The following is a 27,941-nucleotide window of genomic DNA, read 5'->3' as shown; positions in this document are numbered from 1 at the left end:
GGCCGGTATTATGTGTGTGTGTGATCAGGCCGGTATTGTGTGTGTGTGTGATCAGGCCGGTATTGTGTGTATGTGATCAGGCCGGTATTATGTGTGTGTGTGATCAGGCCGGTATTGTGTGTGTATGTGATCAGGCCGGTATTATGTGTGTGTGTGATCAGGCCGGTATTGTGTGTGTGTGATCAGGCCGGTATTGTGTGTATGTGTGATCAGGCCGGTATTGTGTGTATGTGTGATCAGGCCGGTATTGTGTGTATGTGTGATCAGGCCGGTATTGTGTGTATGTGTGATCAGGCCGGTATTGTGTGGGTGTGATCAGGCCGGTATTGTGTGTGTGTGTGTGATCAGGCCGGTATTGTGTGTGTGTGATCAGGCCGGTATTGTGTGTGTGTGTGATCAGGCCGGTATTGTGTGTGTGTGATCAGGCCGGTATTGTGTGTGTGTGTGTGATCAGGCCGGTATTGTGTGTGTGTGTGATCAGGCCGGTATTGTGTGTGTGTGTGATCAGGCCGGTATTGTGTGTATGTGATCAGGCCGGTATTATGTGTGTGTGTGATCAGGCCGGTATTGTGTGTGTATGTGATCAGGCCGGTATTATGTGTGTGTGTGATCAGGCCGGTATTGTGTGTGTGTGATCAGGCCGGTATTGTGTGTATGTGTGATCAGGCCGGTATTGTGTGTATGTGTGATCAGGCCGGTATTGTGTGTATGTGTGATCAGGCCGGTATTGTGTGTATGTGTGATCAGGCCGGTATTGTGTGTGTGTGTGTGATCAGGCCGGTATTGTGTGTGTGTGTGATCAGGCCGGTACTGTGTGTGTGTGATCAGGCCGGTATTGTGTGTGTGTGTGTGTGATCAGGCCGGTATTGTGTGTGTGTGTGATCAGGCCGGTATTGTGTGGGTGTGATCAGGCCGGTATTGTGTGTATGTGTGATCAGGCCGGTATTATGTGTGTGTGTGATCAGGCCGGTATTGTGTGTGTGTGTGTGATCAGGCCGGTATTATGTGTGTGTGTGTGTGTGTGTGTGTGATCAGACTGGTATTGTGTGTGTGTGATCAGGCCGGTATTGTGTGTATGTGTGATCAGGCCGGTATTGTGTGTGTGTGTGTGTGATCAGACCGGTATTGTGTGTATGTGTGATCAGGCCGGTATTGTGTGTATGTGTGATCAGGCCGGTATTGTGTGTGTGTGTGTGTGATCAGGCCGGTATTATGTGTGTGTGTGATCAGGCCGGTATTATGTGTGTGTGTGTGTGTGATCAGACCGGTATTATGTGTGTGTGATCAGGCCGGTATTGTGTGTGTGTGTGTGTGTGATCAGACCGGTATTGTGTGTATGTGTGATCAGGCCGGTATTGTGTGTATGTGTGATCAGGCCGGTATTGTGTGGGTGTGATCAGGCCGGTATTGTGTGTGTGTGTGTGTGATCAGACCGGTATTGTGTGTATGTGTGATCAGGCCGGTATTGTGTGTATGTGTGATCAGGCCGGTATTGTGTGTGTGTGTGTGTGTGATCAGGCCGGTATTATGTGTGTGTGTGATCAGGCCGGTATTATGTGTGTGTGTGATCAGGCCGGTATTATGTGTGTGTGTGTGATCAGACCGGTATTATGTGTGTGTGTGTGATCAGACTGGTATTGTGTGTGTGTGATCAGACCGGTATTGTGTGTATGTGTGATCAGGCCGGTATTGTGTGTATGTGTGATCAGGCCGGTATTGTGTGGGTGTGATCAGGCCGGTATTGTGTGTGTGTGTGATCAGGCCGGTATTGTGTGTGTGTGTGATCAGGCCGGTATTGTGTGTGTGTGTGATCAGGCCGGTATTGTGTGTATGTGATCAGGCCGGTATTGTGTGTATGTGATCAGGCCGGTATTGTGTATGTGTGATCAGGCCGGTATTGTGTGTGTGTGATCAGGCCGGTATTGTGTGTGTGTGTGATCAGGCCGGTATTGTGTGTGTGTGATCAGGCCGGTATTATGTGTGTGTGTGATCAGGCCGGTATTGTGTGTGTGTGTGATCAGGCCGGTATTGTGTGTATGTGATCAGGCCGGTATTGTGTGTGTATGTGATCAGGCCGGTATTATGTGTGTGTGTGATCAGGCCGGTATTGTGTGTGTGTGATCAGGCCGGTATTGTGTGTATGTGTGATCAGGCCGGTATTGTGTGTATGTGTGATCAGGCCGGTATTGTGTGGGTGTGATCAGGCCGGTATTGTGTGTGTGTGTGTGATCAGGCCGGTATTGTGTGTGTGTGATCAGGCCGGTATTGTGTGTGTGTGTGATCAGGCCGGTATTGTGTGTGTGTGATCAGGCCGGTATTGTGTGTGTGTGTGTGATCAGGCCGGTATTGTGTGTGTGTGTGATCAGGCCGGTATTGTGTGTGTGTGTGATCAGGCCGGTATTGTGTGTGTATGTGATCAGGCCGGTATTATGTGTGTGTGTGATCAGGCCGGTATTGTGTGTGTGTGATCAGGCCGGTATTGTGTGTATGTGTGATCAGGCCGGTATTGTGTGTATGTGTGATCAGGCCGGTATTGTGTGTATGTGTGATCAGGCCGGTATTGTGTGTATGTGTGATCAGGCCGGTATTGTGTGTATGTGTGATCAGGCCGGTATTGTGTGTATGTGTGATCAGGCCGGTATTGTGTGTATGTGTGATCAGGCCGGTATTGTGTGTATGTGTGATCAGGCCGGTATTGTGTGTATGTGTGATCAGGCCGGTATTGTGTGTGTGTGTGTGATCAGGCCGGTATTGTGTGTGTGTGTGTGATCAGGCCGGTATTGTGTGTGTGTGTGTGTGATCAGGCCGGTATTGTGTGTGTGTGTGATCAGGCCGGTATTGTGTGGGTGTGATCAGGCCGGTATTGTGTGTATGTGTGATCAGGCCGGTATTATGTGTGTGTGTGATCAGGCCGGTATTGTGTGTGTGTGTGTGATCAGGCCGGTATTGTGTGTGTGTGTGTGATCAGGCCGGTATTGTGTGTGTGTGTGTGATCAGGCCGGTATTGTGTGTGTGTGAGATCAGGCCGGTATTGTGTGTGTATGTGATCAGGCCGGTATTGTGTGTTTATGTGATCAGACCGGTATTGTGTGTGTGTGTGATCAGACCGGTATTGTGTGTGTGTGTGTGTGATCAGTCCGGTATTATGTGTGTATGTGATCAGACCGGTATTGTGTGTGTGTGTGTGATCAGGCCGGTATTGTGTGTGTGGGTGTGATCAGGCCGGTATTATGTGTGTATGTGATCAGGCCGGTATTGTGTGTGTGTGTGTGTGTGATCAGGCCGGTATTGTGTGTGTGTGTGTGTGTGTGATCAGGCCGGTATTGTGTGTGTGTGTGTGATCAGGCCGGTATTGTGTGTGTATGTGATCAGACCGGTATTGTGTGTGTGTGTGATCAGGCCGATATTATGTGTGTGTGAGATCAGGCCGGTATTGTGTGTGTGGGTGTGATCAGGCCGGTATTGTGTGTGTGGGTGTGATCAGGCCGGTATTGTGTGTGTGGGTGTGATCAGGCCGGTATTGTGTGTGTATGATCAGGCCGGTATTATGTGTGTATGATCAGGCCGTTATTGTGTGGGTGTGATCAGGCCGGTATTATGTGTGTATGATCAGGCCGTTATTGTGTGGGTGTGATCAGGCCGGTATTATGTGTGTGTGTGATCAGGCCGGTATTATGTGTGTGTGTGTGATCAGGCCGGTATTATGTGTGTGTGTGTGATCAGACCGGTATTATGTGTGTGTGTGTGTGTGTGTGTGTGATCAGACTGGTATTGTGTGTGTGTGATCAGGCCGGTATTGTGTGTATGTGTGATCAGGCCGGTATTGTGTGTGTGTGTGTGTGATCAGACCGGTATTGTGTGTATGTGTGATCAGGCCGGTATTGTGTGTATGTGTGATCAGGCCGGTATTGTGTGTGTGTGTGTGTGTGATCAGGCCGGTATTATGTGTGTGTGTGATCAGGCCGGTATTATGTGTGTGTGTGATCAGGCCGGTATTATGTGTGTGTGTGATCAGGCTGGTATTATGTGTGTGTGTGTGTGATCAGACCGGTATTATGTGTGTGTGATCAGGCCGGTATTGTGTGTGTGTGTGTGTGTGATCAGACCGGTATTGTGTGTATGTGTGATCAGGCCGGTATTGTGTGTATGTGTGATCAGGCCGGTATTGTGTGGGTGTGATCAGGCCGGTATTGTGTGTGTGTGTGTGTGATCAGACCGGTATTGTGTGTATGTGTGATCAGGCCGGTATTGTGTGTATGTGTGATCAGGCCGGTATTGTGTGTGTGTGTGTGTGTGATCAGGCCGGTATTATGTGTGTGTGTGATCAGGCCGGTATTATGTGTGTGTGTGATCAGGCCGGTATTATGTGTGTGTGTGTGATCAGACCGGTATTATGTGTGTGTGTGTGATCAGACTGGTATTGTGTGTGTGTGATCAGACCGGTATTGTGTGTATGTGTGATCAGGCCGGTATTGTGTGTATGTGTGATCAGGCCGGTATTGTGTGGGTGTGATCAGGCCGGTATTGTGTGTGTGTGTGATCAGGCCGGTATTGTGTGTGTATGTGATCAGGCCGGTATTGTGTATGTGTGATCAGGCCGGTATTGTGTGTGTGTGATCAGGCCGGTATTGTGTGTGTGTGTGATCAGGCCGGTATTGTGTGTGTGTGATCAGGCCGGTATTATGTGTGTGTGTGATCAGGCCGGTATTGTGTGTGTGTGTGATCAGGCCGGTATTGTGTGTATGTGATCAGGCCGGTATTATGTGTGTGTGTGATCAGGCCGGTATTGTGTGTGTATGTGATCAGGCCGGTATTATGTGTGTGTGTGATCAGGCCGGTATTGTGTGTGTGTGATCAGGCCGGTATTGTGTGTATGTGTGATCAGGCCGGTATTGTGTGTATGTGTGATCAGGCCGGTATTGTGTGTATGTGTGATCAGGCCGGTATTGTGTGTATGTGTGATCAGGCCGGTATTGTGTGGGTGTGATCAGGCCGGTATTGTGTGTGTGTGTGTGATCAGGCCGGTATTGTGTGTGTGTGATCAGGCCGGTATTGTGTGTGTGTGTGATCAGGCCGGTATTGTGTGTGTGTGATCAGGCCGGTATTGTGTGTGTGTGTGTGATCAGGCCGGTATTGTGTGTGTGTGTGATCAGGCCGGTATTGTGTGTGTGTGTGATCAGGCCGGTATTGTGTGTATGTGATCAGGCCGGTATTATGTGTGTGTGTGATCAGGCCGGTATTGTGTGTGTATGTGATCAGGCCGGTATTATGTGTGTGTGTGATCAGGCCGGTATTGTGTGTGTGTGATCAGGCCGGTATTGTGTGTATGTGTGATCAGGCCGGTATTGTGTGTATGTGTGATCAGGCCGGTATTGTGTGTATGTGTGATCAGGCCGGTATTGTGTGTATGTGTGATCAGGCCGGTATTGTGTGTGTGTGTGTGATCAGGCCGGTATTGTGTGTGTGTGTGATCAGGCCGGTACTGTGTGTGTGTGATCAGGCCGGTATTGTGTGTGTGTGTGTGTGATCAGGCCGGTATTGTGTGTGTGTGTGATCAGGCCGGTATTGTGTGGGTGTGATCAGGCCGGTATTGTGTGTATGTGTGATCAGGCCGGTATTATGTGTGTGTGTGATCAGGCCGGTATTGTGTGTGTGTGTGTGATCAGGCCGGTATTATGTGTGTGTGTGTGTGTGTGTGTGTGATCAGACTGGTATTGTGTGTGTGTGATCAGGCCGGTATTGTGTGTATGTGTGATCAGGCCGGTATTGTGTGTGTGTGTGTGTGATCAGACCGGTATTGTGTGTATGTGTGATCAGGCCGGTATTGTGTGTATGTGTGATCAGGCCGGTATTGTGTGTGTGTGTGTGTGATCAGGCCGGTATTATGTGTGTGTGTGATCAGGCCGGTATTATGTGTGTGTGTGTGTGTGATCAGACCGGTATTATGTGTGTGTGATCAGGCCGGTATTGTGTGTGTGTGTGTGTGTGATCAGACCGGTATTGTGTGTATGTGTGATCAGGCCGGTATTGTGTGTATGTGTGATCAGGCCGGTATTGTGTGGGTGTGATCAGGCCGGTATTGTGTGTGTGTGTGTGTGATCAGACCGGTATTGTGTGTATGTGTGATCAGGCCGGTATTGTGTGTATGTGTGATCAGGCCGGTATTGTGTGTGTGTGTGTGTGTGATCAGGCCGGTATTATGTGTGTGTGTGATCAGGCCGGTATTATGTGTGTGTGTGATCAGGCCGGTATTATGTGTGTGTGTGTGATCAGACCGGTATTATGTGTGTGTGTGTGATCAGACTGGTATTGTGTGTGTGTGATCAGACCGGTATTGTGTGTATGTGTGATCAGGCCGGTATTGTGTGTATGTGTGATCAGGCCGGTATTGTGTGGGTGTGATCAGGCCGGTATTGTGTGTGTGTGTGATCAGGCCGGTATTGTGTGTGTGTGTGATCAGGCCGGTATTGTGTGTGTGTGTGATCAGGCCGGTATTGTGTGTATGTGATCAGGCCGGTATTGTGTGTATGTGATCAGGCCGGTATTGTGTATGTGTGATCAGGCCGGTATTGTGTGTGTGTGATCAGGCCGGTATTGTGTGTGTGTGTGATCAGGCCGGTATTGTGTGTGTGTGATCAGGCCGGTATTATGTGTGTGTGTGATCAGGCCGGTATTGTGTGTGTGTGTGATCAGGCCGGTATTGTGTGTATGTGATCAGGCCGGTATTGTGTGTGTATGTGATCAGGCCGGTATTATGTGTGTGTGTGATCAGGCCGGTATTGTGTGTGTGTGATCAGGCCGGTATTGTGTGTATGTGTGATCAGGCCGGTATTGTGTGTATGTGTGATCAGGCCGGTATTGTGTGGGTGTGATCAGGCCGGTATTGTGTGTGTGTGTGTGATCAGGCCGGTATTGTGTGTGTGTGATCAGGCCGGTATTGTGTGTGTGTGTGATCAGGCCGGTATTGTGTGTGTGTGATCAGGCCGGTATTGTGTGTGTGTGTGTGATCAGGCCGGTATTGTGTGTGTGTGTGATCAGGCCGGTATTGTGTGTGTGTGTGATCAGGCCGGTATTGTGTGTGTATGTGATCAGGCCGGTATTATGTGTGTGTGTGATCAGGCCGGTATTGTGTGTGTGTGATCAGGCCGGTATTGTGTGTATGTGTGATCAGGCCGGTATTGTGTGTATGTGTGATCAGGCCGGTATTGTGTGTATGTGTGATCAGGCCGGTATTGTGTGTATGTGTGATCAGGCCGGTATTGTGTGTATGTGTGATCAGGCCGGTATTGTGTGTATGTGTGATCAGGCCGGTATTGTGTGTATGTGTGATCAGGCCGGTATTGTGTGTATGTGTGATCAGGCCGGTATTGTGTGTATGTGTGATCAGGCCGGTATTGTGTGTGTGTGTGTGATCAGGCCGGTATTGTGTGTGTGTGTGTGATCAGGCCGGTATTGTGTGTGTGTGTGTGTGATCAGGCCGGTATTGTGTGTGTGTGTGATCAGGCCGGTATTGTGTGGGTGTGATCAGGCCGGTATTGTGTGTATGTGTGATCAGGCCGGTATTATGTGTGTGTGTGATCAGGCCGGTATTGTGTGTGTGTGATCAGGCCGGTATTATGTGTGTGTGTGTGATCAGGCCGGTATTGTGTGTGTGTGTGTGTGATCAGGCCGGTATTGTGTGTGTGTGTGATCAGGCCGGTATTGTGTGGGTGTGATCAGGCCGGTATTGTGTGTATGTGTGATCAGGCCGGTATTGTGTGTGTGTGTGTGTGATCAGGCCGGTATTGTGTGTGTGTGTGATCAGGCCGGTATTGTGTGGGTGTGATCAGGCCGGTATTGTGTGTATGTGTGATCAGGCCGGTATTATTTGTGTGTGTGATCAGGCCGGTATTGTGTGTGTGTGATCAGGCCGGCATTATGTGTGTGTGTGTGTGATCAGGCCGGTATTGTGTGTGTGTGTGTGTGTGATCAGGCCGGTATTGTGTGTGTGTGTGATCAGGCCGGTATTGTGTGGGTGTGATCAGGCCGGTATTGTGTGTATGTGTGATCAGGCCGGTATTATGTGTGTGTGTGATCAGGCCGGTATTGTGTGTGTGTGATCAGGCCGGTATTATGTGTGTGTGTGTGATCAGGCCGGTATTGTGTGTGTGTGTGTGTGATCAGGCCGGTATTGTGTGTGTGTGTGATCAGGCCGGTATTGTGTGGGTGTGATCAGGCCGGTATTGTGTGTATGTGTGATCAGGCCGGTATTGTGTGTGTGTGTGTGTGATCAGGCCGGTATTGTGTGTGTGTGTGATCAGGCCGGTATTGTGTGGGTGTGATCAGGCCGGTATTGTGTGTATGTGTGATCAGGCCGGTATTATGTGTGTGTGATCAGGCCGGTATTGTGTGTGTGTGATCAGGCCGGCATTATGTGTGTGTGTGTGTGATCAGGCCGGTATTGTGTGTGTGTGTGATCAGGCCGGTATTGTGTGTGTGTGTGATCAGGCCGGTATTGTGTGTATGTGTGATCAGGCCGGTATTATGTGTGTGTGTGTGTGATCAGGCCGGTATTGTGTGTGTGTGTGATCAGGCCGGTATTGTGTGTGTGTGTGTGTGATCAGGCCGGTATTGTGTGTGTGTGTGTGTGATCAGGCCGGTATTGTGTGTGTGTGTGATCAGGCCGGTATTGTGTGGGTGTGATCAGGCCGGTATTGTGTGTATGTGTGATCAGGCCGGTATTATGTGTGTGTGTGATCAGGCCGGTATTGTGTGTGTGTGTGTGTGATCAGGCCGGTATTGTGTGTGTGTGTGTGTGATCAGGCCGGTATTATGTGTGTGTGTGATCAGGCCGGTATTGTGTGGGTGTGATCAGGCCGGTATTATGTGTGTATGTGATCAGGCCGGTATTATGTGTGTGTGTGATCAGGCCGGTATTGTGTGGGTGTGATCAGGCCGGTATTGTGTGTGTGTGTGTGTGATCAGGCCGGTATTGTGTGTGTGTATGTGTGATCAGGCCGGTATTGTGTGTGTGTGTGATCAGGCCGGTATTGTGTGTGTGTGTGATCAGGCCGGTATTGTGTGTGTGTGTGATCAGGCCGGTATTGTGTGTGTGTGATCAGGCCGGTATTGTGTGTGTGTGTGATCAGGCCGGTATTGTGTGTGTGTGATCAGGCCGGTATTGTGTGGGTGTGATCAGGCCGGTATTGTGTGTGTGTGTGTGTGATCAGACCGGTATTGTGTGTGTGTGATCAGGCCGGTATTGTGTGTGTGTGTGATCAGGCCGGTATTATGTGTGTGTGTGATCAGGCCGGTATTGTGTGTGTATGTGATCAGGCCGGTATTATGTGTGTGTGTGATCAGGCCGGTATTGTGTGGGTGTGATCAGGCCGGTATTGTGTGTGTGTGTGTGTGATCAGGCCGGTAATGTGTGGGTGTGATCAGGCCGGTATTATGTGTGTATGTGATCAGGCCGGTATTGTGTGTATGTGTGATCAGGCCGGTATTATGTGTGTGTGTGATCAGGCCGGTATTATGTGTGTGTGTGATCAGGCCGGTATTATGTGTGTGTGTGTGATCAGACCGGTATTATGTGTGTGTGTGTGATCAGACTGGTATTGTGTGTGTGTGATCAGACCGGTATTGTGTGTATGTGTGATCAGGCCGGTATTGTGTGTATGTGTGATCAGGCCGGTATTGTGTGGGTGTGATCAGGCCGGTATTGTGTGTGTGTGTGATCAGGCCGGTATTGTGTGTGTGTGTGATCAGGCCGGTATTGTGTGTGTGTGTGATCAGGCCGGTATTGTGTGTATGTGATCAGGCCGGTATTGTGTGTATGTGATCAGGCCGGTATTGTGTATGTGTGATCAGGCCGGTATTGTGTGTGTGTGATCAGGCCGGTATTGTGTGTGTGTGTGATCAGGCCGGTATTGTGTGTGTGTGATCAGGCCGGTATTATGTGTGTGTGTGATCAGGCCGGTATTGTGTGTGTGTGTGATCAGGCCGGTATTGTGTGTATGTGATCAGGCCGGTATTGTGTGTGTATGTGATCAGGCCGGTATTATGTGTGTGTGTGATCAGGCCGGTATTGTGTGTGTGTGATCAGGCCGGTATTGTGTGTATGTGTGATCAGGCCGGTATTGTGTGTATGTGTGATCAGGCCGGTATTGTGTGGGTGTGATCAGGCCGGTATTGTGTGTGTGTGTGTGATCAGGCCGGTATTGTGTGTGTGTGATCAGGCCGGTATTGTGTGTGTGTGTGATCAGGCCGGTATTGTGTGTGTGTGATCAGGCCGGTATTGTGTGTGTGTGTGTGATCAGGCCGGTATTGTGTGTGTGTGTGATCAGGCCGGTATTGTGTGTGTGTGTGATCAGGCCGGTATTGTGTGTGTATGTGATCAGGCCGGTATTATGTGTGTGTGTGATCAGGCCGGTATTGTGTGTGTGTGATCAGGCCGGTATTGTGTGTATGTGTGATCAGGCCGGTATTGTGTGTATGTGTGATCAGGCCGGTATTGTGTGTATGTGTGATCAGGCCGGTATTGTGTGTATGTGTGATCAGGCCGGTATTGTGTGTATGTGTGATCAGGCCGGTATTGTGTGTATGTGTGATCAGGCCGGTATTGTGTGTATGTGTGATCAGGCCGGTATTGTGTGTATGTGTGATCAGGCCGGTATTGTGTGTATGTGTGATCAGGCCGGTATTGTGTGTGTGTGTGTGATCAGGCCGGTATTGTGTGTGTGTGTGTGATCAGGCCGGTATTGTGTGTGTGTGTGTGTGATCAGGCCGGTATTGTGTGTGTGTGTGATCAGGCCGGTATTGTGTGGGTGTGATCAGGCCGGTATTGTGTGTATGTGTGATCAGGCCGGTATTATGTGTGTGTGTGATCAGGCCGGTATTGTGTGTGTGTGATCAGGCCGGTATTATGTGTGTGTGTGTGATCAGGCCGGTATTGTGTGTGTGTGTGTGTGATCAGGCCGGTATTGTGTGTGTGTGTGATCAGGCCGGTATTGTGTGGGTGTGATCAGGCCGGTATTGTGTGTATGTGTGATCAGGCCGGTATTGTGTGTGTGTGTGTGTGATCAGGCCGGTATTGTGTGTGTGTGTGATCAGGCCGGTATTGTGTGGGTGTGATCAGGCCGGTATTGTGTGTATGTGTGATCAGGCCGGTATTATTTGTGTGTGTGATCAGGCCGGTATTGTGTGTGTGTGATCAGGCCGGCATTATGTGTGTGTGTGTGTGATCAGGCCGGTATTGTGTGTGTGTGTGTGTGTGATCAGGCCGGTATTGTGTGTGTGTGTGATCAGGCCGGTATTGTGTGGGTGTGATCAGGCCGGTATTGTGTGTATGTGTGATCAGGCCGGTATTATGTGTGTGTGTGATCAGGCCGGTATTGTGTGTGTGTGATCAGGCCGGTATTATGTGTGTGTGTGTGATCAGGCCGGTATTGTGTGTGTGTGTGTGTGATCAGGCCGGTATTGTGTGTGTGTGTGATCAGGCCGGTATTGTGTGGGTGTGATCAGGCCGGTATTGTGTGTATGTGTGATCAGGCCGGTATTGTGTGTGTGTGTGTGTGATCAGGCCGGTATTGTGTGTGTGTGTGATCAGGCCGGTATTGTGTGGGTGTGATCAGGCCGGTATTGTGTGTATGTGTGATCAGGCCGGTATTATGTGTGTGTGATCAGGCCGGTATTGTGTGTGTGTGATCAGGCCGGCATTATGTGTGTGTGTGTGTGATCAGGCCGGTATTGTGTGTGTGTGTGATCAGGCCGGTATTGTGTGTGTGTGTGATCAGGCCGGTATTGTGTGTATGTGTGATCAGGCCGGTATTATGTGTGTGTGTGTGTGATCAGGCCGGTATTGTGTGTGTGTGTGATCAGGCCGGTATTGTGTGTGTGTGTGTGTGATCAGGCCGGTATTGTGTGTGTGTGTGTGTGATCAGGCCGGTATTGTGTGTGTGTGTGATCAGGCCGGTATTGTGTGGGTGTGATCAGGCCGGTATTGTGTGTATGTGTGATCAGGCCGGTATTATGTGTGTGTGTGATCAGGCCGGTATTGTGTGTGTGTGTGTGTGATCAGGCCGGTATTGTGTGTGTGTGTGTGTGATCAGGCCGGTATTATGTGTGTGTGTGATCAGGCCGGTATTGTGTGGGTGTGATCAGGCCGGTATTATGTGTGTATGTGATCAGGCCGGTATTATGTGTGTGTGTGATCAGGCCGGTATTGTGTGGGTGTGATCAGGCCGGTATTGTGTGTGTGTGTGTGTGATCAGGCCGGTATTGTGTGTGTGTATGTGTGATCAGGCCGGTATTGTGTGTGTGTGTGATCAGGCCGGTATTGTGTGTGTGTGTGATCAGGCCGGTATTGTGTGTGTGTGTGATCAGGCCGGTATTGTGTGTGTGTGTGATCAGGCCGGTATTGTGTGTGTGTGATCAGGCCGGTATTGTGTGTGTGTGTGATCAGGCCGGTATTGTGTGTGTGTGATCAGGCCGGTATTGTGTGGGTGTGATCAGGCCGGTATTGTGTGTGTGTGTGTGTGATCAGACCGGTATTGTGTGTGTGTGATCAGGCCGGTATTGTGTGTGTGTGTGATCAGGCCGGTATTATGTGTGTGTGTGATCAGGCCGGTATTGTGTGTGTATGTGATCAGGCCGGTATTGTGTGGGTGTGATCAGGCCGGTATTGTGTGTGTGTGTGATCAGGCCGGTATTGTGTGTGTGTGTGTGTGATCAGACCGGTATTATGTGTGTGTGATCAGGCCGGTAAACGGCTGACTCGGCCGTTGGCGTTTTGAAATGTAGGTTGAGTGGCGCGAGCGCAGTGCTGCGCGCGGTACGTGTGCGTGTGCGCGCGCGCGCGCGGAGTGTTGGCCCAGCCCCGCGCGGCCCCGTCCCGCCCTCCGCGCTCCCTGTGTTGGTACCGAGCGGAGAGGATGCACACGGCACTCGAGTGAGGTATTTAAACACCCATTTGTTTCCCTTCTCACCGCCCCAGTCGCCGAGCGTTTAGGCACGAGGGTGTGCTGCTCAGTGGTGTAGAGGAGCGCCGACCTGATTTCGTTGAATATAATTCCCTTTTGTTGAAATCTTTGCATTGAACGGGATCGTTGGGGAGAGGAAAGAAAAAGGGGGTGGGTGGGAGGGAGGGAGAGAGAGAGAATGAGACGGGTCTCGCTGCGCTCGAGCCTGGGTCGGTGTCACGTGTCGCGGTTTTTGCCGAGGTTGGGTATTTTATATAGAGAGTAAAATCTGATTCATAGCAATAATGGCGGGGCGACCGCATGATCTGGGGCCTAATTACAACGAGAGATTTATGAAGAGCACATGTCTCTGTATATTCTCGGGAGGGAGGATGGGGGATACCGGCGATCGTTGTGCCCCCCCCCCGGAGCTGCTGTGTGCGGCGGGAACCTCGCGCTAACCGCGTGTCCGGTCTATTGCTGCAGCTTTGGAGATGCGCTCACACCTTCTCCAACGCGGCGCAGCTCCCTCGCTGCCTTGTTCACTTCATCGCCGGCTAAGGCCGTGCTGTCTTTGTATTTTCCGATTTTTTTTTTTCTCTCTCTACCCTTTTTTGTTTTAAATCGTATTTTATCCTCTTCCCGCGTGACTATAGAACAGTATGTTATTTTCTGTGGTCGGTCTGGCCTCCTTTTTCCTCTTTGGATGCGTGACTTCCCTCCGATCCCAATTCCTTATTTTCGCCGGTTGGCTGCCAACAGCAGGATTAAATGGTAAACCAGCTCGAGGTTTACTGCGGCTGCAAGTGTTGACCGTGAAGGGCGATTGGCACGTTTAAAAACGTTGTAATTTTAAAAGCCCATAATTAACATTTTCGAATGTGGAGCTGTCAGTCACTTGCAGATTTTTTTTGGTTTAATGCATTTTCTATTTTTCTGAAATGACAACTTTTCTCATTCCAGTAACGATCGTTTTAATGTAATAAAATTGTAGTGCAATCATTTTTTTTTAACGCAAAGCAACATTTGATGATGATCGAGCAGTGTTTATCAACTGTAGTTTTAAAATTTTTGTGTTTTCGTTGTATGTATTCTTCAAACTAGTATTTTCACTTCAAGTGCCCATATGTAATTGTACAATGCAATTCCATGCGGAGTTTAGTACACTGATTTCATAATGGTTTAAATAAAAATGCACAAGCAGCTTTCTAAAAGTGGTAAATAAAGTCTACACCTGACTGGCATAATCTTCAGCATGTCTGGCAGTGTGGAAATTAATCTTTTGAAACTGACGTCCTATGTATTGATGCCTTTGTCTTAAATCGTGCTTACTTTGGAGGGAAGAAGGCTCAGTTGATCTGTTATTGGGAAAAGCTGGCTTAATCATAATGTCAGCTGTTTCAATGGTGATAACTGCCATTGAATTACTGGTAGTCAGAATCCCAATAATTTTAGTTGCTGGATTTTACAATGACTGCATGAACCTTAAGACTTCAAATTGGTGGCATAGCAACCAAACTCTTAATGTCAATCCAGTGTAAGATCCAGCCAGTAATATAAATGTGTTCTATGACTTAGCTGTAGCTGTCAGTATTTTTGAGTCTGCAACGCATGATTATTTCAGCCTAACTGGTTTAGACCAGTGTTTGTGTTACACGCTTCTGCTTTGTTCAACACTACCAAAATCTTCTAGTCCCTTCTCTCATTTAAACGGAAGTGATAAATTTGTCTGCTCTTTCACCAGTATGTGGTCAATATATATGTAGTTTTGCCACACTTTTTGGACAAAGAAACCTTTCAAGTTATCTTTTGGATTTATTGATGTGACCCTACATTTGAACACCCTATAAGTAGTAACATTCTTGTCCATTATATTGAAAAGAATTGATGCCTAAGTTATCTCATGATTTTAAAAAATATTTCTGAATTATTGTGTTTGAGATTTGGTAGCAAGGTTTATTGCAATTTGTCAAATTTCACAGGCAGGTTGCTAATTTTGGAATATTTCTAAAAGAAGTCAAAATAAAAGTTCTGTATTAACAGTTCAATTTTTATTGTGTGTGTATATATAAGATTCATTTTGGTATTTTTACATCTATATCAAAGGTTTGTCTCAGCAAACAAGATTACGTGTGATTCTGCATATGCTTGCGCTGGCTGCATCTTTTACAGAAAAGTATCTTTTATTTTGGAACCAAGTGAAACAAGTTTAATTCATCATGGTGTCATATTGGGGGAGGAGCCATTTCTATAATTGAATTTTATCATAACTGGTGTAAAGTACTTTGGTGTGTGAATCAAGCTGCTGTTGATACTATTGCAAAATACACTGCCCTATTTTTGCTATTTCTATTGCTGAAATGGTTTTCAAAGAATTCACATTGCCATAATACTAGCTTCCAAATTTGCATCCATTAGTGCTAATTAAGTGCAGCACTAAAATGCTGAATTGAGGATGTGGATTTATAATTGAAGTGCTTTTGTGAACCTGTCATTCTGCAATTACACCTCCACATTAATAGGATTCTTAATGAGGAAAGTGACATATTTAGCATAGGCAATAATCTAATCCATTGATGCAACAATGAAAAGAACGAAAATGACAACTGCTGAAGCTGGATTTGATTCACTAATGTTGCAAGTGTGGTGCTGGAAAAGCACAGCAGGTCAGGCAGCATCTGAGGAGCAGGAAAATTGACATCTCGGGCATAAGCCCTTCGTCAGGACTTATTTAGAGCGTATACAGGGCTGGACTAATTAATGGTAAATGCCCATAGAGTCATTGAGTCAAACAGCATAGAAACAAGAGCCTTCAGTTTCTAGAGCATGCTGATCACGGTCCCGAACTAAACCAGTCCCAACTGCTCATATTACCCCAAACTGTTCCTATTTAGGTACTTAATCAAATGGTCTTTAAATGTCGCTGCCTACATCAATCACTTCTTCTGGCAGTTCCTTCCACACACAAACCACACTATCCGTTTTCATTTAAAATGCTACACCTAGAGTCATAAAGATGTACTGCAAGGATACTTTTAAAATTGAGAGCATGCAGAAAAGATGTACAAGGATTTTATGGGGGCTGGAGGGTTTTAGTTATAAAGAGATGCTAGGACGTTTTTCCCTGGGCTGTAGGAAATGGAGGGGTGACGTTTAGAACTTTGTGGAATTAAGAATGCCATTGAAAAAAGTGAATAACTAGAGTCTTTTCCCTAGAGTCATAGAGATGTACAGCATGGAAATAGACCCAGCAGTCCAACTCGGCCAGGCCGATCAGATATCTCAACCCATCTGGTTGCACCTGCCAGCACCCAGCCCATATCACTCCAAACCCTTCCTATTCATATACCCATCCAGATGCCTTTTAAAGATTGCAATTGTAGTAGTCTCCTCCACTTCCCTAGGCAGCTTATTCCATACACATACAACCCTCTGCATGAAAAAGTTGCCCCTTAGGTCCCTTTTATATCTTTCCCCTCTCACCCTAAACCTGTGGCCTCTAGTTCTGGATTCCCCCAGTCCAGGGAAGAGACTTTGTCTATTTATCCTATCCATGACCCTCATGATTTTATGAACCTCAATTATCTGAATATCAGATTATCCGAAGGGGATCTCGAGGTCCCAATTAAAAACATTACGTCAAAGACATGTTTCCAACACTGATCATGTCTTTTGTTTACAGTTATTAAACAGGCATCTCCTCCAAATGCTAGATTAATGGTGCTGGGAGAGCACAACAGTTCAGGCAGCATCCGAGGAGCAATAAAATCGATGTTTTGGGCAAAAGCCCTTCATCAGGAATACAGGCAGAGAGCCTGAAGGGTGGAGAGATACGTGAGAGGAGGGTGGGGGTGGGGAGAAAGTAGCATAGAGTACAATAGGTGAGTGGGGGAGGGGATGGAGTGGATAGGTGGAAAAGAAGATAGGTAGGACAAGTCAAGGGGACAGTGCTGAGCTGGAAGTTTAGAACTGGGGTGAGGTGGGTGAAGGGGAAAAGAGGAAACTGTTGAAGTCCACATTGATGCCCTGGGGTTGAAGTGTTCCGAGGCGGAAGATGAGGTGTTCTTCCTCCAGGCATCTGGTGGTGAGAGAGCGGCGGTGAAGGAGGCCCAGGACCTCCATGTACTTGGCAGAGTGAGAGTGGGAGTTGAAATGTTGGGCCACAGGGCCGTGTGGTTGATTAGTGACTGCCTACTTCCCCCCCCCAATACTTTCCCTGGAGTTCTACACAGGGGAGTACCCTAAACCCCTCTTCCCAGATAGTCTCTCCAATATTGTCTGTACAAGGCAAAGATGGAGGCTGTTAAAAAGTTGTAGTAATAAGTTTGTATAGGTGTGTGAGTGCGTGCGTGCACACGCTATTTGGAGACTGTCTCCCCAAAAAGCAGCAGCAATGTTGGTGTTGATGTCCAGTCTGGCTGCCTCGGGGAGGGGGGCAGTATTGAACAAGGGCTAGGGGCTCACACGTGGTGTGGTGCTGCCTTGTTTCCTGAATGGGGAGCAGTATTAAAGAAACTCCGAGTCCCAGAGGAAAGGCATTTAATCGATTAACTGAATAATTGATTATCTGAACGAAACAATATTCAAGGTTCCTCTGTATAAGATCACCCCTCAGCCTCCGCTCCAGGGAAAACAGTCCTCGCTGACTCAACCTCTCTATATTTCAAATCCTCCAACCATGACAACATCCTTGTAAATCTTTTCTGAACCCTTTCAAGTTTCACAACATCTTTCCGATAGGAAGGAGACCAGAATTGCACGCAATAGTCCAAAAGTGGCCTAACCAATGTCTTGTACAACTGCAACATGATCTCCCAACTCCTGTACTCAATACTCTGACCAATAAAGGAAAGCATACCAAATGCCTTCCTCACTATCCTATCTACTTGCGAGTCCACAAGTTATGGAGTTCAAAACTAGAGTATATAATTTTAAGGTGAGATGGGATAGATTTAAAAAGGACCTGAGTGGCAATTTTTTCTCAGGGTGGTTCCTACGTGGAATGAACTGCCAGGGGAAGTGGTAGATGCAGATATAGTTACGACATATAAAAGATGCTTGGACACGTACATGATTAGAAAGGGATTAGAGGAATATGGGCCAAATGCAGACAAATGGGACTAGTTTAGTTTGGGAAACTTGGACCAAAGGGTTTCTTTGCATGCTGTATGATTCTATAAGTTGTTGAGAAAACTGAGTTTTATGGGCATTTCAAAGTCTTCAGGTGGCATATAGGAAATGTTGAAATGCAAACAGGATGGAAGGGGTAAGATTTTCAGATGGCCTTTGAAGATGGGAATCTTGCAAATTGATTTACTGATATTCCGATAACAGGTGATGTTGGGGATGGGGTAGTATGAGAGAATTTTAGTATTGAGTGTTAGGTGAAATAAATCCAAATATTTCAGCATTATTTTAGTCTGCTACATTCTATCACAGTTATATTCTTAGATTTTATATTAGACATATTAATCTCATAAACCTTTTCTCAGTGGTATATAGTCCCAAATTGTTTTGCTGTAAACTTAGTACAAGAACCAAGAAGGGTTAGAAAAATCAGCTGTTTACCATTACGTTTAAGTGATAAGACTCAACTTTAAATATTGGCTCTAGATTTTGCACTCTCCACAAATAGATTAATTCCCCATCTTCTGGAAATATCTTCATCTTGTAATATTTCCCAGTCTACCTTCAGAGATACTTAAATCATCTACGTTTTTTATTGTTAATGGTATTCGTCTAGCTAAACAACTCCAAGATGTCTTCCTTGTCACACAATTTTTCATATCCAGGGTCCTTAACAGTTTGAATCTATTTCCATTTCTGCTCTTGCCCTTTTCCTCCCTCCCAGAACCATGGTAGGGTCCTAACTTTCCACACAAGTAGCCTCTACAGAAAATTAATCAGCCCCTGCTATTTCAAACATCTCTAGTGTAATGCCACTACCAAACACATCTTCCCCCTACAAAAGGAATGTATTTTCCACACATTTTAGTCTTCATGCCACTACCCAACTAGTTCCCACCGTACTTTTTCATACAGGTACTGGAAAAATGTAATGGTCGTCTCTTTGTCATCACCTCCGCTCACTCTGTAAGATCCCAAACATGTTTTCTTGCTGAAGCAATGATTTACATTTGCTTCAATTCAGCATTCTATATTTGCTTTTGAAAAGGAATCAGTCAGCACTGTTGGTTGAAAGGCTGGTTTAAAATGCACAATAACACCAACAGCGTGGATTGCATTCTCATACTAGCTAACATTACCATACCCTCCTTAACCTCTTTCCCTCACCTGAGGTGTGGTGACCCTCAGGTTAAACCAACACCAATTGTCTCACTGGAGAAAACTCGAGCACTATTTTCCTCTGGCAGGACAGTTATCATTGTACCTCCTGTCTTTTCCCAACTTGCACCAATCTAATTGGACACTTTTCTTTTCTCGTTTCCCTTTCATAAAAAGTCACAGCCTGAAATGTTAACTCTCTCTCCACAGATGCTGCTCGACTCTTGGAGTATTTCTGCACATTTTATTTTTGTTTCAATGGCTTTGAAGTATGCTTGTTGTGTTGTTCATATACAATATTTGTGGGGAAAAAAGGCATTCACTAGTTTTGTAGTTGATTTTTAACCTCATTAGGCCAAATAAAAGGATGAAAAAAAATCCTGATCAGAATTCATGCAAATTGAATTTTTGGAATACTACTGGGACTTTCTCATTAAGTACTTTAATTATGGCAATATTGTTTTAAGATTTCTTAATATAGCTAAAACATGCAAGTCCTAATAATACATCTTATCAGGATAGCCTAGTTTTATATGGAAATTGCTCGTGGATTCATTTACTACAAAACAGTGTTGGTTACCAGCTTAGAAATTTAACCAAGTCGATTCTGAGTATCTATGCATAAAGGAGTCTCAACTTTCTGATGGTGGTGTTAATGCATCCATTGAATAGTTCGACTGAACCTGGACCTGTTCTGAACCGATTGATCCTGAACTGCTGATCTAAGCAGGACGGTGGTGTTTCATTACAAAAGGTGCTAATGTCTTGGTTTGAGGATTGGAAAATAAATGAGAATGTATGATTACCGTTGCTCCTGAGTAATGTTGGCTAACTTGTTTCCTATGAGATGTATAATCAAGCTGTACTATTATATCCTCCATGATCAACGTTCATTGTCATTATTCACAGGTGAAAAAGAACCCCCTTACAACAATTCTCAGAAATGTGCTTGTGTGTGATGGTAGTAACTTTTGAAGTAAAGATGGGGTTAACTGGAACTTGGGCAGTTATCTGCAATATTAGCATGTAAATTTGCTTTGTAATGAATTGGATTCTTTAAAATTAACTTTGGATTTTAACATTGCTTAATAAAAATTAAACAAGATAGTAATTTAAACCTCTACATGTAATTGAATATATACGCTTGTCATTTACAACTCAATGGCTGCGGAATGAAGTTCAGTATGATGCAGCTGGGTATGACAACATAATATGATTCTTTTTGATCTTGTCTCATCATAAATGACACCATTCAGCTCGTTGAGTCCATGCCAATACTCTAAGAAAAATATGGCTCTGTTTTAAAAATAATTTAGGTTGTTCCATTCTTTGATCTATGCTGTTTTTCTATATACTTCCATTTTTCCCTTCTGTTGCTGATTCAATTTTCCTTTGAAAGTTGCAACTTAATTTGCCTCAACCTCACATTCACTCACAAAGTGCATTTGAAGCTATAACTGCTCACTGCAACAGTTTATTCATGTTGCCCTTGTTTTCTTTTGCCAAATTACTGCAAATCTGTGTACTTTGGTTCTGCCAATTGGAAAAAATTGATTTATCTTGACTCCTTGTGATTTTGAACACCTATCAAATCTCCTGATTTCCTGTGTTGATGAAAACTCGTGAATTGAAATATTAACTCTGTTCTCTACAGATAGTAACTGACCAACTGTGTACTACCAGCAATTTGTTTTCTATTTATTTCAGATTAATAGTATCCACAACATTTTGCTTTTGAAATATCCTCTCACCCTTCACTAAGGAAAAGAACCTCAGTTTCTCCAAATTACTAAGTAACTGAAGTCTCCTATTCCTGGAACCATTTTCATAACTATTTTTCTCCACCCTCTGTAAAGTTTCACATCCTTTCAAAAGAGCAATGCCCAGAATTGAGTACCGTGCTCCAGTTGAAGCTAAGCCAGTGATTTATAAAGATTTGTCATGACTTTCTTGCTTTTATATGCTATGCTTGTATCTGTGAAAGTCTAATTGATCACTTTCTCATTCTGACCTAACACCAAATAATTTTTCCCTTGACCGTACATCACCATTTAAATTGTCACTTAAAATATCACTATATCAGAGCACGTCCAGCGTAGGTGGACTTGAACTCAGATCTTCTGACACTAGCACAGCCCCACAAGAGCCCTCTCTTTAGAATTGTAACTTTCATTTATGTACCATCTTCTCCTTCTTCACACATATTTTGAGCTAGGAATGGGTGTGTAGCAGATAAATTTACCATTGAACTGTCAGTGTTTCTTGAAGTCCAACATTGTTTTGTTATCTGCAAGTTGTAAATTTTGTAAATGGACGTTGCGCTCTGCTTTAATATTGTTATTAACATATATATCAAGGGGAGCTATAATCATCACGAATACTTTTGGTCACAACCACTGGTCTCCATTTCCAGTCACTCAGCCAACTATCCAGGCTGCCATTATCCCTCTTATTCTATTTGTTTCAACTTTGCTGGCAAGCCTGCATATGGAGCTTTTTATGAAATGCCTTTTAAAGTTCAAATATATTAACTGCATTACTGCATCAATTTTTTAAAATTTCAGATTTTACAATAGCAGCAATGTCTATTTTTATGAAGTTGTAGTTTCCACCCTATGGATTTGTAGTATTTTCTGTCTCTCCTCGTTCTGTATAAAAAAAATTAAAATCTTTATGATTGAAGTCAAGTGGACCAAGCTTAAAACCTGAGACCAAAACATTCTCAAGTTGGCAAATGTTTATCTGTTTTTTTTAAAATGTCGTTGAATAACATTCAAGTACAAAACATTCAGTTCTCCCCACCACAACTTAAAAATGGTATACATTTCTAAATTTTTCAAAATATTAATAAATAATCAGTTAACCTAATTGTATATGCCCAAACATTTAAAGAATAGTCTCTGCAGTTTATCTTTCCCCATTGAATGTAAAATTAAGTCATGTCCCCCGACAACTCTATAGTACTATATAAATACTATATTGACATTCAATTTAGAATCAATTAAATAATTCTTTGAACTGATATATATATTTTAAAGCATCTCCTTGATTTAACATGCTTATACAAATGACTGATTATTTATACTTTAAAAGTGTATTTAAAATTAAGCCCATTTTGCTATGTTTTCAGATAATTTACACTAATAACTTGATCTCACAGTGTTTGACTAAATTCATATTGTGATTATAGAGATGATGAGGTACCATTGAATGCAAGGGAGCCATTCAACGTTAGAAAAAGACAGATCAGCCTTCCACTCATTCAACAAGAAGGTGCATTAATCTAGTATGTGCAATCTTTGATTAACATGGTTTGCCATAACATCATGCCAATAATACATGCCTGATTCATGATAACTAGGTTCTTACCTGTATCCCAACAGTGCTTAGGGATAATTGTATGCCAATCTTCAGCTCGTTTGGCTGTTGCCAATCTGAGTGATACCTCTGTCTGTCATAGCTCCCAGGTACTCTCACCATGAAAGCATAGAAATCGTGGCGAGGGAAAGCAGGAAATCAATTCCATTAAATGTTAAATTAGGTGTTCTCTCTAGATTTGATTTGAAGGTGCCGGTGTTGGACTGGAGTGGACAAAGTTAAAAATCACAACACCAGGTTAGAGTCCAACAGATTTATTTGTAAGCAATAGTTTTCAAGGCGCTGCCTCTTCAGGTGTTTTGAAAGCACTAGCTTTCGAAGTGCTGTCTCTTCATCAGGACACAACACCTGATGAAGAGACAGCAACTCGAAAGCTAGTGTTTCCAAATAAACCAGTTGGACTATAAGCTGGTGTGTGTGATTTTTAACACTCTAGATTTGACCATTGTGAGTGAAACGTACAAAAAAGGCAGGCAGGATAAGTGTAATTTTGTCAAATGAAACTCAAGTAGTTCGTGCACTTCCTGAGATAATGGGAGATTTCAAAAGACTTTTAGCATCATGGATTGAATGTCAGAATCAATGAAATATATTGCTTATTTTGAATTGTTACTGGAGCATGGTAGAAGCATTTATGAAGACTTGAAAGTGAAATCACATGATCTTGATTCCAAAGTTTTCTATGCCTGTTGTGGGTAGTTTGAGCACATTAAGATGAGAGCCATGCTGCATTACATGAAGATTACTGGTGAAGGTGGAGCAGACCACGCTGATGATGTGGCCACAGAAGCATTTCAGTTTACAGAAAGTGATTCAAGAAGGTGGTGAAGGCTCTAAGGAATTGTTTAATTTATCCTTGAAACAGGATTGTAAAGAATGTCTTCCAAGACTTTCATTCCTGCAGAGGAGAAGTGTGCAGCAGGAGTTAAGGTAGTCAAAGGTCATTGCACTTAGCTGTTGTGAGGAAATACTGCAAGAGACCAAAAATTGAAGCCAGTGATGATGTGCCACTCCAAAAACCTAATGGCTTTGAAGGGCTATTTGAAAGCCCATCTTTTGAAATGGTGTACTGTCAAATTGACCTCTGTGTTCCAGGAACATCATTTGAACATTTACATAGGCTTTTGTGGAAATATGTTCTGATTATTGCAGTAATTTTTAGGAGTTTACCTACTGTGTTAATCGAGGGATACCTGTATTGGAGTAGGTAAATAACGTTTTGGCTGGTGGACCATATCTGGGTATGGAAATCTATGGTGGGTGAGTTTCATAAACTCAAAGTACTTTTTTTTTTAAAATGTACATAAGCTTAAAACCTTTATTATTTTGATAATTATACTATCATGATGATGTATAACATGCCATAATGAAACCAAATTTAACCTTTTCATTCCCTCAGTGTGAAAAATACAGTTGGTCACCTGTCTACATTTTTCAAATGGCATCAATCTCTTCACAGATGCTGTCCGCTGAGCACTTACAGCATTTTATATTTTTATTTCAGATTTACAATTTTAGTAGCATTTTGCTTTTTGCCCAAATGCTGTTTTTTTTTGTGTGATCATTGATACAGTTTTGCAAGAGCTACCAAGGGAAAGATAAAGAGAGGAAATATGAATACACCAAAACCCATGTCAGGCAGTCAACACACTTAGAGGGGAAAGTGAGTACTGCAGATGCTGGAGATCAGTCAAGATTAGAGTGATGCTGGAAAAGCACAGCAGGTCAGGCAGCATCCAAGGAGCATGAAAATCGATGTTTCAGGCAAAAGCCCTTCCCAAAACATCGATTTTCCTGTTCCTCGGATGCTACCTGACCAGCTGTGCTTTTCCAGCACCACTCCATACTTAGAGGGGAGTATGGTGATTTGTCTCTTCGCTCGCTCACTCGCGTACTTGCACTCTCGCTCTCATTTTGAAAGAGATTTTCTTAAGTCAATCTGTAATCTGATCCACGTTTGAGATAGTGGAATTTTCAATGATCTCAACACAATTTTTCAATTTCTATAATATTCATCATTCTGCTTCTACAAATCTAACATTTAGCTACACTTTGACAGAAGCACAAAACACTTTTTATCTAACTATAAATTTCCAAAAATATACAAATCCGATATGCTTATCTCAAAAGTTCAACTGAGATTGCTTGTGAGTACATTCAGTTATACACTTTTTTATGACTAGTTGCAACAGGAGCTTTTATGCTTTGATATTTCAATCTCTTGACCACCAATAGATTTGTAGATCAGGTTATTTCCTGTGTTTCTAAATCTGTTCCACTTGTTTCTCTTGCCAATATATTTGTGTCCTCGAGTTACCCAGTCTTCTGCCACAAGAGACAGTTGTGTTTTTTTTCCCTTTTTCCAACATATAGAGTCTTAGAGATGTACAGCATGGAAACATGGTCCACTCGTCCATGCCAACCAGATATCCCAACCCAATCTAGTCCCACCTGCAAGCACCCAGCCCATATCCCTCCAAACTCTTATTCATATACCCATCCAGATGCCTTTTAAATGTTGCAATTGTACTAGCCTCCACCATTTCCTCTGGCAGCTCATTCCTTACACATACCAGCCTCTGCATGAAAAAGTTGCCCTTTAGGTCTCCTTTATATATTTTCCCTCTCACCCTAAACCTATGCCCTCTAGTTCTGGACTCCCCCACCCCAGAGAAAAGACTGTCTATTTCTCCTATCCATGCCCCTCATAATTTTATAAACCTCTATAAGGTCACCCCTCAGCATCCGATGCTCCCGAGAAAACAGCCCTAGCCTATAGCTCAAACCCTCCAACTTTGACAACATCCTTGTAAATCTTTTCTCAACCCTTTCAAGTTTCACAACATCTTTCCGGTAGGAAGGAGACCAGAATTGCATACAATATTCCAACAGTGGCCTAACCAATGTCTTGTACTGCAACAACATGACCTCCCAACTCCTGTATTCAATACGCTGACCAAACGCCTTCTCCACTATCCTATCTACCTGGGACTCCACTTTCAAGGACCTGTGAACCTACACTCCAAGGTCTCTTTGTTCAGCAACACTTCCTAGGACCTTGCCATTAAGTGTATAAATCCTGCTAAGATTTGCTTCCCCAAAATGCAGCACCTCATATTTATCCAAGTTAAATTCCATCTGCCACTTCTCAGCCCATTGGCCCATCTGATTAAGATCCCGTTGTAATCTGAGGTCACCTTCTTCGCTGTCCACTACACTTCCAATTTTGGTGTCATCTGCAAACTAACACCATCAATTTACTGGGTCTGAAATAGGGAATGGTTAAAATGCTGGACTGTCAGTATCCACTGTACTGGACCTCAGCAAGGTAATGAGAAAAATGGGAAAACAAAGTGATGTAAAAGGTGATGACTTTACATAAAGAATTAAAGGTGAAGTGTGAAATATGTTAAATTTTGAATTTTGCATATATCCTTGCAAAATCAAAAACATGGGGTAAGATTATAGATATTCTTAAATATTTTCACCACTACTCCAAAGTTCACCGCTTTAATGTGGGAATCGCGCCTAAGAAAACCCAGCATATGGGACATTGCCGGCTTATCTGGAAGTACTTCCTTTTGAAGTACTTCGTGATCTACGTTTTATTCCCATAGCTGTCCTTGCCAATTGGCCACACCAAAATAAATCCACCCCACTGTGTGTGCCGTCACTGATACAGCACGGTATGGATTGGAAGCCTTGCTATTAACATCATGGTGTAATGCCATATCTCTTATTTTTCTGTATTTTTGATTGTGGTCTGAAATGCAAAAATAATGTTTTTTAATTGATTGTTGAGGGATTGTTTCATTTTTTGGCAAACAAGTAACCTAAACATTCATTGCAAATGCTGTTTGAACAGCTGTTGGTTCCAGCAGTGAAGATGTATGGATGAGCTGAAACCCAGTGGTACGTCCAAATTGAAATATTCAGCAAGCAAAAAGTAGTTGGTTAGTCTGTGAACTGCTGACCAGTTATTGATGACAAAGGCCTTCTGCCTGCCAGCAACTATGTTCTCAGATAGCTAAAAAAACTTGGGGCTGTGAGTAAAAAAAGGAAGAAAGATCAGGTGCTGTCTATTTACTGCTGTAACTTTAAACCTGAAAAAAACCAGTTTATTTTTCCTTCAGCACTTGCTGCAAATTGTTATTAGTAGTTCATAACTCAGCGACCTTGAGACATGTAAACCAGTCACCCTGTGCCTGCTGTGAATAAGTGCAAGCATTGGGAGAAGGGAGTTGGAGAAGAAGTGTTCTGATCAACATAAGAATCATTTCAGCAAATCCTGTGATCAGGGACTATTGAATTGCCTTCCCAGTCTTTCCTTTGGCTTATAACATCCATTTTTCCCCTCAGTATGCGTGTGCAAGGGGTCATGTTAACTAGAGTTTTAACTAGAAACATTATATACTAGTGGTTCATCATTGTTTCCCTGCATCTAAAATCTGTTGTGAATATAGTGATTCTTGTTGAGTACAAAAATCTATTCCATGCTTTCTGGCAACCTAGGACTATTAGATTAGATTAGATTACTTACAGTGTGGAAACAGGCCCTTCGGCCCAACAAGTCCACACCGCCCCGCCGAAGCGTAACCCACCCATACCCCTACATCTACATTTACCCCTTACCTAACACTATGGGCAATTTAGCATGGCCAATTCACCTGGCCTGCACATCTTTGGACTGTGGGAGGAAACCGGAGCACCCGGAGGAAACCCACGCAGACATGGGGAGAACGTGCAAACTCCACACAGTGAGTCGCCTGAGACGGGAATTGAACCCGGGTCTCAGGCGCTGTGAGGCAGCAGTGCTAACCACTGTGCCACCGTGCCGCCCACAATGACAGGTAAATTAGGGAATTCTGCATACTTCTTTGAAAAAAAGACTTTTGTGACAATTTTGGGAGTTAGGGGGTTTCATCTTTGATAAACTTACCGGTGAGGTGAAACATTGAGGTTTATTGTTGATCAGAATCTGAACCAGATGGGGCTTGCAAATGCTGTGATTACAAAAGCAGATTAGAGACTGAGAATTCACAAGAAAATCACTCTCCTCAACTCCCCAAAGCCTGTCTACTATCTACAAGGCACAAGTCAGTGGTGTGATGGAATACTGTGCACTTGTCTCTGGATGAGTGCAACTCTGGCAACACCTAAGCTTGATACCATTCATATAAACTAGTCTGCTTGACTGGCACTGTGTACAAACAATCAATCCTTCCACCATCAAAGCACAATAGCAGCAAGGGGTAATGCAGTGTATAAATTCACCATGGTTTCTGACTCAACACTTTCCAAACCTATGACCACTTACAATGAGGAGGACAAGGGCAGCAG

The 27,941-nt window shown here is 44.5% G+C and overlaps 1 protein-coding gene and 1 long non-coding RNA gene across 5 annotated transcripts in view; one reads left to right on the top strand and one right to left on the bottom strand.

Annotated features, from left to right (window-relative positions):
- LOC140482058 (uncharacterized) overlaps window positions 1-13,737 on the bottom strand; it is an 87,692-nt gene extending 73,955 nt beyond the window's left edge. The window contains exon 1 of the long non-coding RNA XR_011961648.1: window positions 13,445-13,737. This is a non-coding gene — a long non-coding RNA (uncharacterized lncRNA). The remainder of the gene's footprint in view (window positions 1-13,444) is intronic.
- slc39a10 (solute carrier family 39 member 10) overlaps window positions 12,856-27,941 on the top strand; it is an 86,133-nt gene continuing 71,047 nt past the window's right edge. For all 4 annotated transcript variants that reach the window (XM_072578962.1, XM_072578960.1, XM_072578961.1 and 1 more), the window contains exon 1: window positions 12,856-12,933. The gene's annotated coding sequence lies outside the window, so the exon portion shown is untranslated. The remainder of the gene's footprint in view (window positions 12,934-27,941) is intronic.

Source organism: Chiloscyllium punctatum, chromosome 10 (assembly GCF_047496795.1).
Source record: "Chiloscyllium punctatum isolate Juve2018m chromosome 10, sChiPun1.3, whole genome shotgun sequence".
NCBI lineage: Eukaryota > Metazoa > Chordata > Chondrichthyes > Orectolobiformes > Hemiscylliidae > Chiloscyllium > Chiloscyllium punctatum.
Note: the sequence above shows the minus strand (reverse complement) of the source record. Positions and strands in the feature narration are given on the sequence as shown.